The following is a 22,204-nucleotide window of genomic DNA, read 5'->3' on the forward strand; positions in this document are numbered from 1 at the left end:
TTGTGGGGAGATTACTGATGCTCTAACCTCTGGCCTGATGAACATAGGAGGGGGTCCGTTCTGACTCTGCCACAGCCTGTCCGCCCTGGTCTCCCTCTCACCTCCTTTGCTGGGCAACCTAGTCGATCATCAGTCCCACCAGCCACAGCATCCCTGAAACACTGCAAACTGCTCAAGACTCAAACTGACGTCAAATGTCAAAACATTTGTTGTCACAACTGTCGAAGTTCTGACAGGTGGGCTCTAAGCCTTGTGGAATTGTTCCTCTCTCTAGATTGACTGAAAGTAGAAATTATCCCATTTTCTTCAAAGGGCAAATCCTCTCTATTCTCTCAAAACTGTAGGCCCGTTGAGGTTGCTGGACAGCCCATCGAAACATGAAGCTCTTTTCCCCAAGAAATGGCAGGGTTGGGGCTCTGTCCAACGTAGACTTTGCAGTATTGACCATTGATTGGTACTTTTTCCCCTCGTAGTGATGCTGATCTTTTTTTGGCTTTTAATTATGTTAATCAGAACGAGTGATGTGCTGGAGCTGGCGTGTACCAGCTTACAAGAAGTGATCCTTAAATTTCAGGAATTTTTTGAGCTAATTTGTTAAAAGCAACCATTATTACAAATTAAATTATATAAACTTACAATTAAATTATATGGAAAACAAATGTAATAAATGCTCATAATGTATCACTTCCTAATTATTTTACTGGCTTTAAAAAAACTAACATATAATATCTATTCTCTTGAGATTATTTGGGTCTATTATATCTGTTTGGTAGAAATACCATAAGATGGTGTGCCTCTTCCCAACTCTGTGTTTGGCGATGCCACATTGATATCTTGAAACCAACCATGGAGGGAGAACTTACCCCATAGAAATTGGAGAATACGACAGAAAACACTATAAATCAGAATTGCTTTATTTCAGGGAGTCTTTTTTTATGCCTTTACCAGCACTCCACTGAGCAGAACCATCTGCAGATCCCACAACATGAATATGTCAAGATCACTGTTCTTAGTGCTCTAGCAAAATCTTGTTTGAGATACCAGCCCCCAAATCAAGGAGTGAAAAGCATGACCTTGAAGGAACAAGTGAGTGTTAAGTGGTGTAAAACAAAGGTGCACTGGGACCCACCCGCTTCCTCTTTCTTTTAATATAGATCGTAATGGCTGAGACCACTTTCAGATAACATAGACACACCCTCTGCCAAAATTAACTGCAGGTATAGTCAAAAAGTAGAAAGAAAACAATGCTGGTAGCTACTTATTTTCAAAAAGAAAGGTTTAACCTCAGCCTCCGAAGATGCTGCCCAAAGACTGCTGTCTTGAGAAGGCAGCCCCCAACATTTAAATAATATCAAACAAGTCCACCACATGCCTTCAAGCCCTTCCGTGGTACTTTTGTGTCTAATTTGTCCCCACAGACAAATAAATTGGGAATAAATTATTCTGGTAGCCCAGAGGAAGGGAGCAACTGGCTGGTGAGTTTGGAGGATGAATGGGAGGTGGTGGTGCCTAGCCCCTTCCTCTTTCTCCCTCCCCCCATTGGGAGCAAATTCCCATTAGGGACCAGATGTTCTCAGTTCCTCCTTGTCCCACTTCTTACAGAAGCCTGTGCTGGCCAGGTATTGCCTATGATGGGGTGTGAAAGGCTGCCTGATTCTGGGGTTCAGACCTGGAAAATTCACTTGCCCACAGACACCAGGCGCACTTCCCCAGAACAGATTACTTTAGCTCCCATTTGCTTGACCCCTTTGTCTTATTTCTCAGTTGATTCGAACCCAGTAGGAAAGAGGGTATTAACTTCAGGGCCTCTCTAACCCATCAACAGGCAAGTATGAGGTGGCTTAGAACTCAGTCTCCCAAGGACATTACAAAGAAATTTCTATGGCTGCAGTGAGAAGCTGTCGACACTTGCCCACAATATCTTTCAATTTCTAGTGTTTGAACGTTCTACTATGCAGACGTTTGGCATCTCATCGGAGCCATGGCTCATGTTGGCTCAGCTCCAAAACTTATTCCTTGAGAAAATCCTGGCTTTTTTTCAGACGTATCCCCCGCTCACAGCACAGCTCCAGGCAGGGATGGGGAGGCCTTTGATCAAAACAGGGATCCTGGCCAAGCCCTTTAAAGTTTTACAACTGGGCATTAACCCTCCTACCTGCCCACCTGGGTTTCAAAGCAAATGCTCTGCTCATGACAGCAAAGGATTCCTGAGTTCCAGATCTCACTAGAGAAGATAACTTTGAATTGTTTACTATCCCACTTTTCTGAAAAAACCCAGTGAGATCATCTTATTTAGGGCTAATATTTGCTATAGGAATGTTTACGGAAGATTATCTGGACGAAATAGACATGTGACTATCCCTACTGCATTTGCTATGAAACTCTCATTGAAGATGCCATTTAGAGTATGCTCCCAAAACTTCTATCTGGTAACCCAAGTGAAGAATATCTCGGATCCTTGTGCTAGGGAAAGTTCACCTCCCCTGAGATGAATGAAATGCTTCCTCCTCTCAGATGATAATTGAAGTACAACTTTTCCCTCCTTGTCTTGGCCTATAAGGAGGCTACAGCTAAGCCTCAGCCTTCAAGGTCACTCATAGATGCTCTATGATCCTTATAGTTGGGATATCTCCCTTGTGCCTGTTAATCTTGCTTTCTCCTCTTTATTCCTTCCCTTTTATTGATCTTGATATATTTATTCCCTTTTAAGGTCAGTTTCAAATTCTTTTGCAGGGACTTCCGTGGTGGTCCAGTGGTTAAGACTCTGCCCTCCCAATGTAGGGGGCCTGGGTTTGATCCGTGGTCAGGGGAGATCCCACAGGCTGCAACTAAGACCCAGTGCAGCCAAATAAATAAGTCAATAAATATTTTTTTAAAAAATTATTTTGCAAAGAGGCGAGATGTAACTAAATACCATGAAAAGATTCAATGATTGCTTGAGGTTGGTAGGGTGGGGTGGGGTGTGTGGGAGGGGAGACAACTGCAAAAGGACATAAGGGAAATTTTTAGGGTAATGGAATTTCTATATCTTGACTGCAGTAGTGGTTACCTGCGTACATGCATTTATCAAAATCCATTGAAATGAACACTTAAAATGGTGCATTTTACTGTAAGTAAATTCAACCTCAATAGAGTTGATTTATTCATCCAACTAACATGTTTCTGTTATCTGCAGGCACTTTGCATGGTGCTAGGCAGAGAGAGTGCACACAGTTGTGTAGGTTGTTCACTGAACAATGGTACCTGGTGAAGGGACTAGGAAGGGCTGAAATCCATCCCATGCCTGGCTCACCAAGCCAGGTGCCCAGCAAGGGGCTGGGGCTTCTCAGAGGAAGAGGCAGCCTCTTCTATTTTGGAAAAGGCGTTACATGTATATGGGTTCCTGGAAGCCTGGTTCTGAAGGCATATTGAAAAAGAATATAGACAGTTTCCTGCCCTTGTGGAGCTTGTAGTCTAGGGGGAGGGAGTTAAAACAAACAGTAAACATATAAGATAAAGATAAGTTGTAATAAGCACTGCATAGAAATAAATAGGATGATGTAATAGAGAGTGTCAGATATTCAAGTCGTCAGGAAAGACTTCTTAGAAGATGACATTTCAGCTGAGGCCCGAGTGCTGAGGAGCAACCAACCTTGCAGAGTGTGGGAGGAAAGCAACCCAGACAGAAGGAACAGCAAGAGCAATTTCTCAGGGGCAGGAGAACCTGGCCTATTCATGGATCAGAGAGAAGGCCACTGAGCATGTAATAAGCAAACTGGACAGGGGCACAGGGGTCAATAATGTAACTAACTCTCAAAAAGTTAGACAAAAGCCTTGAGAAATGGCTCAGAATACTAACTGCACTACAAAACATTTTATTTCTCATAGATTTTAGAGTTGCAAGAGACCTTACAGATAAGATAGTCCTTTAATCTTCCCCTATGACAAATGCAAAAAGCAAGGCCCGGCTCACCCTGATAACTGATAGCACAAATAGGATTAGAACTCAGGCTTGGCTTCAATTCAATTCAACTAACATTTACTGATTGCCCTCCATGTGTCAGGTGCTATTTTCTACCTGTCAGTCTAGAGCTTTCTGGGCTTGGAAGGGTTGAATAACAAGAATGACTGAATTGGTAAAATTCTGCTGCTGAAGACATGTTAACGTAAGAAACATCTTCCTTTAGACAGCTGTAGGGGTTTAATCAGATGAGTATTTCACACGACTTGATTTTTGCCTTGTTCTTAAAATTGTTTCCATTCCTGAAAGTGAGATACATTTTTTGAAAGATGCATGTTTTAAAGCAACCGGTTCTGAAGCTAATCCTATGTTGACAGGTGTAGGAATGAGAGGACTCTTAAGGGAATGCTGGGTGGGAAGTAACAAGGGTAAGATCACGGGGGAAAAGCGTTGATGATCAATCGAGGGAATCCCAGCATTGTCTTTGAAATCCAAGAAAAGCAAGATTGGGATGGAAGCCTTGCAGGGAAGAACTCAGATCTCACAACCCAAGCCACGTCCCAGAACACCATGCCATGTACCACATTTCCTTCATCTGTCTATACTCACTGCCTGGAAATGGCAGGTGAAAATGATAACTGCCCCTCCCGAACCATACCTTTATCATTGTTAAATGGTTTGTAGGCTAGCAAACCCCAAAGTTCTTGGAATTATATTTTCCCTCTGTGATGTCTCTTTTCAAAAAGCTAAAGAAACTACAGCCAAGAAATGAAGCAGCGGCCCATAGAAATACACCACGAAACCACCACTTCCCCCTCTATCTCGTGGAGTTCTAATAGTAACAGAAATGAAACCTACCATCTTCAACACAAACTTGAGTATCCTACTTGAGTAGATAAAAAGCTAATTAAGAAACCAAGGCTAGCATTTTAAGAGATGTTTTCCCTTGAGTGTGAGGGATTTTGTTTTCCTTTTAAAGAAAGTGAATTTCCTGTTTTCAGCTGGGAGCTATTTTCCTAACTGACCCCTAATCCATAGATGTAACCTCCTGGCAGTCAGGTCTACATTAAACAGGCTCACCTAATCCAAACTCATGCCGGTCCTTTCCATGGAAGAGATTTAAGAAGTTCCAGTCTCAGTCTGGGCTGACCTCCTACTGGGGATGCTGTGAGCTCTTGTACAATTTGCTGTCCAGCACTTCCTCCTCTTCTGGAACTGCCCTCTCCAGTCACAATGCAGTTTCTGGAGAGACCCATCTCCTAGCACCCGCCTCTCAGGCCACATTTGGTTGGTCCAGCAGTAGCTGACCAGGAACCTTAAGGCCTTCAGGCAGCATCCAGTGGTGCATGGATGCCTCCCTCTTGCCCCGGACACACTAGCTTTCTCCATTGCTCATCCAGGTGATGGCAGATGGCAGTTTCTCTGAAGTTAACACCCTTGTTTGCAAGCAACAGGGTGTCACAGAAACCAACAACAGGGTTATAGATGGGCCTGAAGTGTAAACAGAGCCAAGGGCTTGAAGCAGAGTGTCAGCAAGAGCCTCACTCTGTCACTTCTCCCCGTTTCTATCTACGTATCTGTGTCAGTCCCCTCTCACTGTAGATGAGCTCTCTCTACTGCCCAATCCACTATGTAAATCATGTCCACAGCCAACAGTTCTTGGGGTTACAACTCCTCAATTCAAGAGAGCAGTTATACTGAGGTGGAGTCTTAGTCTAATTCCAAATTCCTGGGAAAGCTCTTTGATTGTTTCCCCATGGATGTTATCGGTATTTTGGGCAGGGCAACTCATGGAACTGTCCCATGCATGGCGGGATGTTTATCATCTAGGCACCTGCATGTTAAATGCCAGTAGCACCCCGACCTTACTGATTGTGACAACCAGAAAAACACATTCACCCTCCACCAAATGCCCCTTCATGGGGCAGTATCACCATAGTTTGAGAACCACTGCGTTAGACATTTCAACTCAACCTGGTTCAGTTTGAGTTCTTATTCCCAGAGCATTCTAATACTGGTTATAAGTGGCTAAATTCTGAGAGGAATTTCCCTTAGAATACATCTTAGAGAACAGAGGTATGTGTACGCCAAAATGAAATTTTTCATTTCTTTATGGTTCTAAGTCAGCTATATTTGTTTCTAAAAGCAAAAAGCACTTAGGTTTTTTTTAAAAAGTCACATCTTGCTTCTGCTAAATAGCTGATTTATTTTTCTTGCACAATGACATGATGGTGAAATCAAGGATGTGGTAAAGTCTTGTTTTCGTTTTTTTTTAAATCATGTAGTTAGTAGTCAAAAATGGCAAATATTGACTTGTGAGTTGGCATTCTCCTTTAGACTTATACAACCAAGTACAAATGCAAGTCAAATGTCCCTCCTTCAGGTACCCCAGGGACAATGGAGTGGGAGGACCAGGAAAGAGAGAACTTGCCAACTAAAGCAGTTTTTTCCTTCTTAGAAACCTAGGTTTGGCCATGACCAGCTGGGCCTACCCTTCTCCCATTCTCTGAGTTCAAGGATGGGATCCTCCTTTAGCTCAAGGACCATAATATGAGCATGGTTCGACTCCTTACACACATGGCCTAAGACGAATTAAGGTGGGTGGGAAATGATGAAGGCATTGCTTTAAGGCAAAAAATTTAAATTGTTATTATGACCCTGGAAAATATGACCCAGAGCAACAGCGGTAGTACTCTTAAGACTGTAGATATTCCTAGGCTCTAGCTTGGAACCTGTACTGTCACGAAAGAGGAGACCTATCATAAAGTCTATGGTCTGAATAAAATTGCAATTCGGTTTTTGAACCAATGTGATAAACTAAGAAGTCATCTCTGAAATAATGCTATTATAAGCAGCTGGGCCCTAGAGTGGAAAGAGAGTGGACTTAGGTGTTAAGACATATAGATTCTAGAATAAAAAAGAATCCATGAGTGAGTCCATACTGATATGAATGAATGAATGAATGAATGAACGGGGGAGAAGGGGAAACTTTTCCTTACAGTAGGAGTCCAACTAATACATGTAGGAGAAAGGATAGAATTAGAGTCACCACTTTGCAACCACCACATTAACAGTTGCTTCAGGTACAAATCATTCATGGATGACAAAATCAGCGGGTGAAGTATGATAAGAAATAAACCTACATAGTCTCAAGGTTTCTCCTCACAAGATACTTATTCATTACAGAGGGATGAAATGATAACTGTATCATGGGAAAAACCAGCAGATTGCATCTTAAACAAGGGGTCAAGGTTCCTATCATTAGAAATGGAATAATGGACCTCATGTGCCTCCTGACATGATACTCTGAGAAGGTGTGCTATTTGTGCTGAAACAGCAGAACTTGAATTTAGTTATGAAAAACCATCAGACAGCCCGAATCTAGGGACATTCTTCAAAATAACTGGCCTGTACTCTTCAAAAAGTATCAAGGTCCTAAAAACAAAGATAGACTGAGGAATTTTTCCTGATTAAAGCAAACTGCAGAGACATCACAACTAAATTTGTGTAACTCTGGATTGGATCCTGGTCCAATAAAGGACACTAGTGGGACAATTGACAAAATTTGAATAAGGTCTGTAGATTGTTTATATTGTTTTAATGTTGATTTCCTGATATTGTAATTGTACTCTGGTTACGAAAGAGTGTTTTTACTTTTAGGAAATACATGCTGAAAATTTAGAGATGAGGGAAAGAGAAAGAGAGATTAAGATTCTAATCCTAGCTCTGCCATTAACTAGGGGACCTAGGACAAGTTATTTATACACTCTGGGCTTTGGTTTTCTGTTTGTAAGATGAAGAGATTATACTAGTTCGGTGGGCCTCAAGGTGTGATGAAATAAAACATCATCTGGAAGTCATTGGAAATGCTGATTCTCAGGTCCTATCCCAGACATGAATCAGAAACTCTGGGGATGGAGCCTGTGTATTAACAAGTCCTCCATGAAATCCTGATGCTTGGTCAGGTGTGAGAACCACTGTCCTAGTCATCTCCAAGGTCCCTATTAGCCTAATGTTAGCTGATGTTCTGTGGTTCTCATTTGTCTCTCCTACAGAGGACTACCCGTTCTCAGAAAAGTCACCTCCCCTCTCCCAGTTCATTCATCATTGATTTGGTGCTGACAAAGGGCTGGCCAGGAAGCTGGAAGTGCTGGAACTTTGGAGAAATAGTTCTCCTGGGCATTTAGACCCAACCTCTGCTTGCAATAGGTACAGATTAAACATAAAACATTTAATAATCCTACTTAGTTCAGGAAACATCAAAGAAACCAAGTGATGCATAATTAAGTTCCACGCAGTGGCTTATCTTTCTTGGCCTCTTACTAAAATGCTTGAACCAGTTACTTCTAGGAAGAATGGGGCTGTGAATCATTCCAGAGAGTTTCTATTAGTACCTTTAGAAAAGTTTGCCTCAGCCTTCTCTTCAGGATAAATGTTTCCTGGATTACTCAGGCGGTAAGAATCTCTCCTAATGCCTTCTAAATACTTCTACAAACCCAGAGTTAACTCTTGTCTGTTAAGAGTCCTTAAGCTGTGACCTAAGAGAGTGTTAAGTTTGCTTCTGATTGGCTGATTAAAAACGACAAACAGAGAAAAGTCTCTCCCATTCTTGGTTTACCAGTTACTACTGGGTTCCTATCACTGAGGGTTTTCCACTCACAGCCACACCCTTGTCTTCAACACCACCTGACTCTCGAAGCTACTTTTTCAGTCCTGACCTTTCCTAACATCAATTTCTGATTTTTTGTTGTTTTTACATTTTTATTTATTTATTAAACAGATAGCATGCATATTCATTTGCTTCAAAACTCAAAATATTAAAAAAGGTATACAGTGGAGATCTACATGACCTTCTCCCCCCTGCCTGCCCTGCCTCCACCCTCCAGGTTCAATTTCTCATTTTTGACAGTCTTTAGAACTGATTCACTCTATCCAAAATGAATCCATCATCTTCTCTACCATCCTGGACCCAACCCCTTTAAGCCTCTTTGTCTTCAGCTGTAAAACGGGATAATATCACTTTCCTCATAGGGTGTGTATATCCCTTATAGAACCAACACTTATAAACTTTACCACTGCCAAGCCCATAGTAAGCACTCAGTAAAAATTCACTATTGATAACATAGTTATAATAATAATAAACTCTCCCTAAATTGAATATTGATGTACGGGTGTGCCTTTTCTCCCAGTCTTCCAAATTGGCAACTTTGGAGTTCACCTCCCTCCCCCCACCCCCGGCCCCTTCTCCTCCATTGCAGATATTTTGGCCTCATCTACCTTTATATTATTCCTTTCTTGTTGGGATTTGCATGGGGCAGGAAGAATTAGGAACAAATTCCCTAAGAGGCTGCCCTGTTCTTGCAAAGACTCTTGGACGAGGCTGCTGAGGAGACACCACCCATGGGTCACACGCCTTTGCCCCCAAGCCCCTTTCACCACCAACTCTCCTCGCCTCCCTTCTGGGATGTTGCTGGTAATTAGTAGCTCATTCCTGACATTGCTATTTCCCCTTGGGCCAAATGACCGAGCTTGCTATATTTAAAAATGTAAGGTTTCCTGGCTCTCTTTAGTGCATTTAATCCTCCCCACCCTTGGACTTCCACAAACAAAGGCACAATTCTCATTTTCACAGTAAAATAGGCAAATAAATAAATATTAGAACTGATCCTTCCATCTCTCAGAATTCTAGTGCTTAAATCTCAAGGACAGCTAATTTGGGGATGAGGGGGCGTGGGTGAACGATTGCCCTAGGTCAGCATTTCGTTGGAAGGGAAAGGATATGTCAGGGCTCACATTTCTGCATTCCAATCTGTGTTCACCCAATCATATTTTCCCCCTTTCCACTCTTAGCAAATGGGTATTTCACACTAAGGGCTGCATTTAAATCTCATTGTATGAGTCACTAAAAAAGTTTTCATAGTTAAGCCCTTAAATTAAAAAATCTCTCTTATCCGCATGATGACAACTTAGAAATGAGCAGACAGACCCCTCTGCTCTTCCCTAAGCCATATTTGAGCCTAGTAGAGTAAGACTTCACTGAAATTGCAATTGATCAGAATACTTGCAATCTTGCCAAATAAAAGAGTTAAAAGAGAAATGCCTTAACCAAAGCTAAAACATCTGCCACCTGATTGTAACATTTCATATTTGATTTCAAGGAACATTAGATTTATTATGTCATGTACTTCAATTTTGAAGCAGATGCTTCCTCTGCTGGAAGATATTGGGCTTGGGCATTTCCTCCACCAGGAAGCCTTCCCCTCCCGTGGCCTCACTTATTTTCCCTAGGTCCCATTAACCAGTATTATTGTGGGTGTGAGGGGCCCGAGCCTGGGCCTGTGTTTTAGGGGTTCCCCTCTGACCCTCCTTTTGACTGGTCCCTCCTTACAGGACAAACAACCCATGGACCAAAGGGATGTGTCCATTCAGAGACTGGACCTTCCCTCCTGGACCATATTCTGGGTACTCAAGATTCCAGAATGTTCCTTGAATGATCCTTGAATGACCTACAGCTCTCCAGACTAGGTCCATCCTGAAAGTGGACCACAGAGCTGGCAAACACACCCTGAGGGGTGCTGAGAGATGGCTGGGCAATGGCTATTTGCTGCTGGGGAGAAGCTTGGATATGCTATCTGAGGGGTCCTCATGCATGTGCACCTAACCCTCAGGGTTCAGGATGGAGCTGGGGTTGGGAAGCCAGGGGTAGGAGGATAAGGTAGGAGGATAGAACATATTGTATTGATAGTTTGTTAGCTAGTTTTATAATTTTAAATACTTAGTCTATGGGCCTTTCTTTATACTCTTGTCCCGGGCCCTGCAAATGTTAAAGGTGGACCTGTTCATAACACCCTGGAAATATCTCTAAGTTTACAATGCTAACATTGTATAATCAGCTGTTTTCATGGCTGTGGTAGTTGCTACATACTCCCCCCCAACCCAACCTCAGGGCCTTTGCACACACTGTTCCCTCTCCTGGAATGCTCTTCCCCATGGATTCCTTTAGCCTAGTAAATTTTTTTAATTGAACTATAGTTGATTTACAACACTGTGTTAGTTTCAGGTGTACTGCCAAGTGGTTCAGTTATACATTTATATATCTATATACCTATATAATTTTTTTATTCTTTTACGTATAGTTTATTACAAGATACTGAATATAGTTCCCTGGTTGGTCCTTGTTGTTTATTTGTTTTATATATGGTAGTGTGCATCTGTTAATCCCATACTCCCAATATACCCCTCCCTCCCCTTCCCCTTTGGTAACTATAAAAAAACTCCAATGTTTTCCATGTTGGTGAGTCTGTTTCCTTTTTTGTAAATAAGTTCATTTGTACTATTTTTAGATTCCACACATAAGTTATATCCTATGATACTTGTCTTTGACTTACTTCACTTAGTATGATCATTTCTAGGTCCATTCATGTTGCTGAAAATGGCCTTATTTCATTCTTTTTTATGGCTAGGTAATATTCCATCGTATATATATACACCACATCTTCTTTATGCATTCATCTGTTGATGGACACTTAGGCTGCTTCCATGTCTTTAGCCTAGTAAATTTTTATTTATCTATCATACCTCAGTTGAAATATTTTCTCAGGGACTTCCCTGGTGGTGCAGTGGTTAAGAATCCGCCTGCCAGGGCCTCCCTGGTGGTGCAGTGGTTGAGAGTCCGCCTGCCAATGCAGGGGACACGGGTTCGTGCCCTGGTCCGGGAGGATCCCGCATGCCACGGAGCGGCTGCGACCGTGAGCCATGACCGCTGGGCCTGCGCGTCAGGAGCCTGTGCTCCACAACGGGACAGGCCACAACAGTGAGAGGCCCACGTACCTCAAAAAAACAAAACAAAACAAAAAAAGAATCCGCCTGCCAATTCAGGGGACACGGGTTCAAGCCCTGGTCTGAGAAGATCCCACATGCCACAGAGCAACTAAGCCCGTGCGCCACAACTACTGAGCCTGCGCTCTAGAGCCCGCAAGCCACAACTACTGAAGTCCGCATGCCTAGAGCCCATGCTTCACAACAAGAGAAGCCACCGCAATGAGAAGCCTGCACGCCACAACGAAGAGTAGCCCCCGCTCGCCGCAACTAGAGAAAGCCCACGCGCAGCAACCAAGACCCAACGCAGTCAAAAATAAATAAAACTTTAAAAAGAAATTCATTTTTTCAAGAAAGTCTTTCCTGACTTCCTACATTAGGTCAGGCCCTCCTGGTTCACTCTCACATCTCCCGACGCTCTGATAAATCTGAGGGGAAAGTACAATAGCAATCATAATAATAATAGCCATGTTAGTGATAATGATAAAAACAAATAGCCACTGATTACTTACTAAGTACTAGACCTTTCGATAGGTGCTTTACGTATATGATCTCATTTATTCTGCGTAAGAAGCCAAATGAAATATTATCATCCTCATTTTACAGATGAAGAAACTGAGGCTTAGAAAGTGTGGTAGACTGTTGTACTGCTGGTCCCCACATGAATCAGACCCCCCAGTATTCACATCTTCACAGACTTCCGTCCCACATTGATTGCCTGCTGACTCAGGTGATTTTTTTTGGCCAATGATCCATCAGCAAACATGACTTGCTGATAAATTCTTGCACATTGGAGCTTATCTTCTTGGAACCCAGCCTCCATTTAAGGCTCTGAGACGAAACTAATGAATAAAAAGAACCACATGGTGAGGGAGGCCCAACTGGTTCAGCATCTCAGCTGAGCTCAGCCCCCAGCTGACCCTGCAGCTGAATGCAGCCACCCTAGGCAAATTATAATTATAGAATAATATGATAGTATAGTATACTACAAAATGTACATAGAAATAGATCATTATTAGAGGTTAATTTGCTAAAGAACTCAGAGCTAATAAATGATAGCTATGAATGCAAACTTTACAACTCTATTCAACCTATGTAACTTCTTAGCCCAAGCTATCCTCTTCTGGACACTGGACAGGCATCGTGACTGTGTCTCCTCTTCCCTGGCTCCTCTCCTGGTCTACACCACACTTGCTTACCCTCTGGTCAACTCAGCTTCCTCTGGCCATGCTGTGTTGCATATATCACGGGTGACACAGGACTACCGAGAGCAGCAAAAGTCCCTGGAAGGTGGGAAGCTTCTCATCGCAGTGTGAGGTTCCCCAGAGGAATGGGTTCTCTGCAGGCCTGGGTGCCCCCTATACACCCCCTGGGCCTTCCCCCCAGGGGAATCAGGTAGGCTGAATCCACCCCTTCTCTCCCTTATGTCTCCAGGACTCTCTCTCTTCAGGCCTGTGAACCCCCTTCCCCATTTCCTCGAGCCAGATTTACCCTACGACTGGACTGACAAACTTTTCTTGCTTCCACTAAGATTTTCCGGCAAGCATCTGCAGAACTGGCCCTTTCCATTCAGAGAAGCAGAGGGTATAAGAGGCAACAAAAGTGCTGGTCCTTCCACTCATGCACCCACCAGAACTATAAATGGTTTCTAGTCTCAAACTAGAAACGAGAGGGGAAGAACACCTTCTAAAGAGAGAAATACAGTGAGGATAGCTGAGGCCTCTGCGGAGTGACTGGCAACATATGCTTCAGCCAAATGGAGGTTTGAAAAATCCCTTCCCAAGGTCAGGGTTTCTTAGAGCATTTACCCCTAGCTGATCCTTCTGTCTCCCAGAAAAACATGGGTTACTTTCCTGTTTTGTTTTGTTTTTTTAAACAGCATTTTCAAGATACACTTTACATATTAGAACATTTACCTATTTCAAGTGCACTATTCAATTATTTTTAGTAACTTTACCAAGTGGTGCAACATCACTATAAATCAGTTTGGAACATTTCTATCCCCCCGACACAATCCCTTATGCCCTCATTCTGTTCCCATCTCCAGCCCCAGGCAACCACTAATCTAATTTGTCTCTATAAGTTTGCCTTTTCTAGACATTTCATGCAAATGGAATCATATAATATGTGGTCTCTTGTGTCTAACTTATTTCACTGAACATGATGTTATTAAAGTTCATCCATGATGTAACATATGTCAGTAGCTTATTCCTTTTTTATTTCTGAGTAGCATCCATTGTATGGATATACCACATTTTACGTATCCCTTCACTACTTGGTGGACAGTTAGGTTATTTCCAGCTTTTGGGTCTATGAATAATGCAGCTATGAACAATTGCACGTGAGTCTTTGTGTGAACATATATTTTCATTTCTCTTAGGTAAGAGTGGAATTTCCAAGTCGTTTTGTGTTTAACTGTTAACTGTAAACTGCCAAGCTGTTTTCCAAAGTGGCTTTACCATTTTACATTCCCACCACCAATTGTGCGTTCCTTTTTCCTCTCCACGTCATGGGACAAGCATCCTCTTATCTTTGATCAACTCCCAGATTTTTTATTCTAAGAATTAATTATGTCCTGGAGAATGTTTCGGCTATGCTCTCCTGGGTTGAATTATTGCTTTGTTCTCTGTAATGACCTTAAATAGACAGTTATGATAGTTACACTCAATATGCACATGTCATTATTTATTTAAAACACTTAGTTTGTTGGGCTGCCTCCAATAACCATTTAGTTTTTGACTGTCTCAGGGGATGGTCATGAAAAAGTACTTATGCAAACTCTGAGGCAAACAACAGTGTACTGCTCTGAAAATTTACCAGGAAACTGAACTCCTTGAAAGTAGACTTCAGAAGAGTGTAACCTCAGGTGTTATTTTCTATAAGAGGACATTGGCCCTAAATGTGTCCACATGCAACTCACCAAGGTGAAAAGCCAATGTGAAGGACATATGTATAGGAAACCTCAGAGCCCAGAGGAAACAAGTTTAGATTTGTATGAAGGTATATACCAACACATCTCACAAATTTAAGACATTTTTTATTATGCAACTATAGTCAAAGAAATTTTGGTCAGAAATCCTAACTTTCAAAAATCCTACTGGACTTTACCTATTAGCAGGAATATACATTTAAAAATTTGCTCAAAGACAGAAAATATTCAGAGATTCAGAAATGAAGCCGCTCTCGCCTCTGAGATGGCCCACTCTCTGTCTGTGTAGTGTGTTTCTCTCTAAATAAACCCACTTCTTACCTATCGCTTTGTCTCTCACTGAATTCTTTCTGCAATGAGACATCAAGAACCTGAGCTTCATTAAGTCCTGAGACCAAGTGTGTGATCTCAATTAAAAGACCATGGGTTCAAGTCCCAATCTGAGTCATATGGTTTCACCATGACTCCAGTATTATCCTGATATCAAAGACAAAGACATCTAAAGAAAAGAAAACTATGGACCAATATACGTACAGAGATCCTCAACAAAATACTAGAAAACTGAATCCAGCAACTTATAAAAAGGATTAATTACCAAGTGGGATTTATTCCAGTAATGCAAAGTGTATATAACATGTGAAATTCGATTAATATAATATACCATATCAATAGAATACAAGATAAAAACCACATGATCATCTCAGTAGATGCCAAAAAAGCACTTAACAAAATCCAAAACCCTCTTGTGATAAAAACACTCAACAAACTCAAGATAAAAAAGGAACTTCCTGACTAAGGGCATCTACGAAAAAGCCACACCTAACATCATAATTAATGGTGTATATCAGTTTCCATTGCTGCTGTAAAAAATTTATCATGAACTTAGTGGCTTAACCAAAAAAAAAAGATGGGCTTCCCTGGTAGGGCAGTGGTTGAGAGTCCACCTGCCAATGCAGGTGACACGGGTTCGTGCCCCGGTCTGGGAAGATCCCACATGCCGCGGAGCGGCTGGGCCCGTGAACCATGGCCGCTGAGCCTGCGCGTCCGGAGCCTGTGCTCCGCAACAGGAGAGGCCACAACAGTGAGAGGCTCACGTATAGCAAAAAAAGAAAAAGAAAAAGAAAAGAAATGAAACTCAAGACAATTTGGGTCTAAAAGTTGCCATTGAGGCCTTGGTATTAGTGAATGTGTTTACTCCCCAGGGAAAGGGATTGGTGAGGTCACAACTGCTGTCCCTCAGGGTCATTTGCATAAGAACTTCAGGTGCCTGAAATAGCAAAAGTCTGCTGGACTCAGATTTCTAACACTGAAAATGGAGTATTTATAAAAGAAAATTACTGACTGCTAAGGAGTAACACAGGTGAGTTTCTTTGTGGTATCCTGATTGTGGTGTTCGTTTCTCAGTCTACATGTGTATTAAAATATCATGGAACTACACACACACGCACACACACACACACACGCATGCGCACATAAAGAGTACATGTAAAAACTAGTGAAATTGGGCTTCCCTGGTGGTGCAGTGGTTAAGAATCCTCCTGACAATGCAGGGGACACCGGTTCGAGCCCTGGTCCGGGAAGATCCCACATGCCGCGGAGCAACTAAGCCCGTGTGCCACAGCTACTGAGCCTGCACTCTAGAGCCCGCGAGCCACAACTACTGAGCCCATGTGTCACAACTACTGAAGCCCGCGCATCTAGAGCCTGTGCTCCTCAACAAAAGAAGCCACTGAAATGAGAAGCCCGTGCACCGCAACGAAGAGTAGCCCCTGCTCGCCGCAACTAGAGAAAGCCCGCGCGCAGCAAAGAAGACCCAACGCAGCCAAAAATAAAATAAATAAATTTATTAAAAAAACACAAAAACTAGTGAAATCTAAGGTCTATTCCTGAGTTTATATTATACCAATGTAATTCCCTGGTTTTGACCTGTGCTGTGGTTATGTAAGGTATTTTCATTGGGAAAAGTTGGGTGAAAGGTATGTGGGAACTCTATGTACTACTTTTGAAATTTCTTGTACTTACATCTTAAGCTATTTCAAAATTAAAAGTTATTTAAGAAAGAGAGAGAGAGAAAGAGACAGGAAGGAAGGAAGGAGAAAGGAAACAATGGATCCCTTTCTTCTGGAGTCATCATGGATTGGAGGTAGGGGAAAGGTGGGGGACAGTAAGGTACCTCCTGAATTTGAACAAAGATCCCTCCTGAAAGGAAATTATGAAAAATTAACACAACAAACCCACCCTAAACTGGAATTTATATATGGGGAGACTAGATACATAAATAGATAGATAGATAGACAGATAATAGACATAGGTATAGATATAGATACAGATATTCTATATATATAGAAAGACTAGGTATAGTGTAAGGAAATTCTCATGTCTGCATGCGGGTGTCTAACTGCTTGTACTGTACCTTTATTTATCAAGAATGATGATAGAAGTAGATTAGCCTTCACTGTGTCTGAAAGCAAAGAGAACAAACATCAAGAACTGTCCACAGCAGAGGGCCTGGATTGACTGTTCCAGCATCCTTGGCAGGGGTACTTCTCAATGGAAACTGATGCATTAGACTGTCATAGTTTGGCGACAAGAGTTATTAAGACTATTCTCTAATTCCCTTTGCTATGATTCCATTCTCAGTTTTAATTGTGCTTTGGCTTTTCATGTAGCTTTTGTATAGCAAGATAATGAGCTGATTGGCCAATACAAGGGTTTTAGTTCACTTGACATTATTTCTTCTTCATGAATTAATAATTTAGCATTCTAGTTCACATATCAATATCTTGTGGGTTTTATAAGTATGAGTGAGCAACTAGAGCATGAGTTCTTAACCTAGAAGCCAGGGATGGGCTTCAAGGGATCCATTAAGCCCTAAGATTGTATGCAAAAGCAAGTGTATACTTGCAGCGTGCATTTATCAAGGAGAGGGGTCAATAGCTTTCGCTAGACTCTCTTAGAGAGTTTCCAGTCTGGATGCACTGGCAAAATAGAATTTTCATGTTTATGAAACTTATCTTCACAGAACGCACTGGGAATATACTCCCGTGCTATAATTCTTTTTGACATCATTTTAACAACTTCATGGGATTCAATTGCTTGAATTCATCTTCTAAGATTTTAAAAGCTTCTTCACTAATAAACTCTGAAGGGTTTAATTTTTAGGTGAAATGTTGCCTTATTTCATTAATAGATATCCAAATGTGAGAAAGAACGGCAATCACCACTATCAACAGCTAACATTGACGAGACTCCAGCTCTGTACCAGGTAATGTGCTAACTTTGCATATGAAATCTTAACTGTGACCTTTATACAACAGTCCTGGGAAGTGGGTATTATGATTTGTGTTTAATAGCTGAGGAAACTGAGGTATAGAAGTTAAAGAACTTACCAAGGTCACATTGCTGTCAATGTGGAGCCAAGTGGACAGCCACATCTGGACAGCCACATCTGTCTAGCCTTTCCCCCAACCGCAAGACTCAATATCTTTATCCTTCAAGCTCTACTTGGAGGCACTTTCTCCTTGAAGCTTTATTCCCACCCAAAATTCTCTCTCCCCTTGTGGAAGTCCTCTGGGTCTTCAGCTGACTCTAAACCACCCCACTTAGCACCATTATTAACGACCTCAGGGTCAGCAAACTTTTTCTGTGAAAGGACCAGATAGTAACTATTTTAGGTTTTGTGGCCCCATATGGTCTCTGTCAGAACAACTCAACTCTGCTGCCCACTGTAGTGCAAAAGCAGGCACGGAGAAGACACACGTAAGCAAGAGTGGCTGTGTCCCAATAAACTCTGATGGATGGGTATTGAAATTTTAATTTCATATGTCACAGAATGTTATTCTTATTTTAATTTTTTTCCCACCATTTAAAATTGTGAAAACCATTCCTAGCTCATGCCCTGTACAAAAACAGGAGGCAGGTGGATTTGATCAATGGGCCAAAGTTTGCCATTGCTGCTCAGACAGCATCTTATGTGTTTCTACTTTCTACAACTAGATAGAAAACCACTGAGCCTATAATTATACCTTAACCTTTTCTTATTCTCTACAGTATCTATATGCAGGGCTAGACCCATAAGTAAGGGCTCAAAAGATACTTGATTAATAACATTGATGCTTCTCACCCTCAGAGCCATAACCAGGAAGAAATAACAAGTCCATCTCAAAATAGGCGGCATCTTTATTATCTTCACCCTTTTCCCTCCCTAACGAAATTCTGGCTCTCTAAAATATCACAGTGAGTTTTTGGTTCTGAGGGCTGATAAGAAATACCCACGTGCTTGGCTAGCTTGAAGGTCAGATGGCATCCGGGCCTCGAGCCAATGAATACAGCTGGTGAAAATTCAAGCTGTCACACACTTGTTGCTAGCCCTGGTTTTCTAGTTCCTTCATCGTGAATTATTAGATTATTTATAATAATGAATTGCTGCATGAGCAATCAGTTTTAAAACCATAATCCTTAACCCAGAAAGATGTCATGACTTCATGAGCTAAACTTAGGACCATGAGAACCACAGTCTAGGTCTGGCTGCCATGCATCTTCTCTGGGCCTTCCTTTCCTCATCTGTAAAGAGAGGGTAACAGCCCTGCCTCCTATGTGACGCTGGGCTGATTGGGGGACTACCCTGCAGATATAGAAGTAATGGTCTGTAAGCTTCTCCATTTGCTTTGGTTCAATCATACTAAGCCGTGCTGGTGTATGATCTCATACGACAGAGAAATGTGCTGTGCTGTTATGTGTAAGAATAAAACGGGTTTGTTTTTTTAATTTGCTTTAAGGTCATATCAACAAGCTACAAAATCAAGCTGATATTTACTACTAAGTACACGTTTAAAAATTATATAACATATGCCAATGAGCTTTTTTGGTTTTACCATTTCAGTGTGAAATCGCTGAAACCAGAAACTGCAATTACAGCAATCTTTTTGGTCCGATGTCATCCTGCTGAATAGCATGTGAAAGCAGGTTCATATTATTCTTTGCTAAAGATGGCCCGTGACACGGTTGTCAGGATAGAATCTTGCAGACACTGCTAGGCACCATGTAAAAGTCTAGGTGTTCGAGGAGCCAGCTGTTCTGCAGGGCTTGGTTGTTATTCTGATTTCTTTCTAAAAGGTTCATTTTTTTAAGACAGTTTTTCACTAGAGTTAGTTTTCACCCACTTTACAGATGCCTTAAAATAATCTGGTGTTGAAAACTCTTCCACAGCTGCCAGCTGGCCTATGAGGTGAGGAGGCTGCTCCCTCAAGGGTGAAACAGCACTTGGTGCAAACAAATGTTTAAAACCGGTGAAGACAGCAGACAGAGGAAAGCTTTAGCATTTACGTATTCACTGTAGCAAGGAGAGGTTTTTCCAGTCAGAAACCTCTCAGCATTCTGTAGGAGATTGATGATTTACTGCTCCTAAGAGGACAGCAGTCTCATAATGGTATACAGTAAGAGGTGGAACAGAAATCGACTCACAAAAGATGTTCTTTCAAACCTCAAACTGCAATTACCATGGAGGAGAGGAGGAGTTCAGCTTTGCAACTGGTGCCTCAATAATACATTGTAGGAAGCAGCTGCTTTCTGCTCCCCAGTGCTGCCTCATTCCATAGATGGGGCAGGTGACGCCTGAGTACACAGAATTTGTGACATTTGCTGGGTGCTTATGGTACGTGGATGAAGAGTGCTTATAGGAATGTTAGCTGTTACTAATTATTATTATAATACTACTGTGGCAGGAAGGTCTAAGCAGCTGTTTTGACGTGAGAAGCTTCCAAGCATCAGTGGTTAACACAATTTTGGTTGGCTCTTACAATCAGCTGTGGTCATTATGGTACCTCCCCAGCATAACCCCAAGGAGTAGTTTGCATATTTCTATGTGGGTTGGTCACTGAATCATTAATCAAGAATTTAACCACTGGTGTGGTGGATCTTGTTGCTGTTCCCAACATGGTTCATCTCTCCCTCCACCTTCACCGATGGTCTCAGGATAGAAAAGAAAAGATTTTCCCTCAAATTTGCATTCACACTACCTGAAATTGAAAAGCCCAGGACATGTTTTCACTGAATAAAGAAAGCCTTTAGTTAGCCTAGGAGTAAAAATGGAAAGGAGAGGAAGAAACACATGTAGGGGAAGTCTCAGGTTAATTTATTTTAGCGATTCCCAAGCTCCCACTATATCCATTGGAGATATAAAGATACAAAGCCGTCCAGGAGACTCAGGCTGGGAGGGATGGACAGACAAACTGACAAGCTCCGTAAAGAGCCACATGTGCAGTGATACAGGTACTAAGAACAATAGAGGCACAAGAGAAAAGGAATTTCTGGTCTGGAGCAGAGCAAGTAGGTCAGAAAAGTCAAAGAAAGGGATCTGAGCTAAATCTTGAAACATGGACGCAGTGGATCCTCCAAGCTCATAAACTGCCCACCTTCCAGGGAAGAGAAGCAGTAGGAGCAAGAGTGTGGAGGTGAGAAACAGACCAGCCTGCACTGCGATCAAAAAGAAAATAGAGTTCTCAGAAATGCCTACATCCTGTGGCTATATGCTAAACAGGACCACCAGTCTCCTGCCCCAATCCTGTCTAGGACCTCTTCATGCAGCACCTCAGTGGAGCCTTCTGGCTCCCTTGAATTGCTGTAGCAGCTGACTCTTCGCGCCATTTATCTTGCACTCCCACCCCATCATTTCAGTGTACCCCTCGCACCCCTTGGTGAGCAACTTGAGGGCAGGGACTCAGTAAGGGAATGTCGTGCTTTAAGCTTCATTATTATTCCATTTGAATTGACCCGCTCAGTTTGATTCACTGTGGTCTGTGTACATAGAGGCTCATAGTAGGCTTTTTTTCTGTTATTATATTTTTTAGTTTGAAATTTAAAGTTTATAGAAAAGTTGTAAAAGTAGTACTTGAAGCTCCCCTATACCTTTCGCTCAATTTACCGATTGTTACCATTTTATCACATCTGCCTTATTCTTCATACACACATACATTAAAGTTTTTTCCTGAAACATTTGAGAAAAAGCTTCAGACATGATGCCCCTTACTCCTTGATCCTTCAACATGTATTTTGTATTTCCTATAAACAAGAACATTCTCCTACACAGTATAACCATCAAGATCAGAAAATTAACACTGATCCAACATCCATATAATTCACAGATCCCATTCAAATTTCACCTGTTGTGACATAGAAAACAAACTTATGGCTGCTAAAGGGGAAAGTGGGGGAAGGGTAAGTTAGGAGTTTGGGATTAACGTATACATACTACTATATATAAAATAGGTAACCAACAAGAACCTACTGTATAGCACGGGGAACTACTAGACTCAATATTTTGTAATACATGTAACCTATAACGGAAAAGAATCTGAAAAAGACTATACATATATATATTATATATAAAAAACTGAACCACTTTGCTGTATACCTAAACTAACACAACCCTGTAAATCAACTATACTTCAATAAAAACAAAAACAAATTTTACTTGTTGACCCAGTAATAGGTCCAGGTCCTTTATAGTTATCATTTCT

This window comes from Delphinus delphis, chromosome 1 (genome assembly GCF_949987515.2).
Source record: "Delphinus delphis chromosome 1, mDelDel1.2, whole genome shotgun sequence".
NCBI lineage: Eukaryota > Metazoa > Chordata > Mammalia > Artiodactyla > Delphinidae > Delphinus > Delphinus delphis.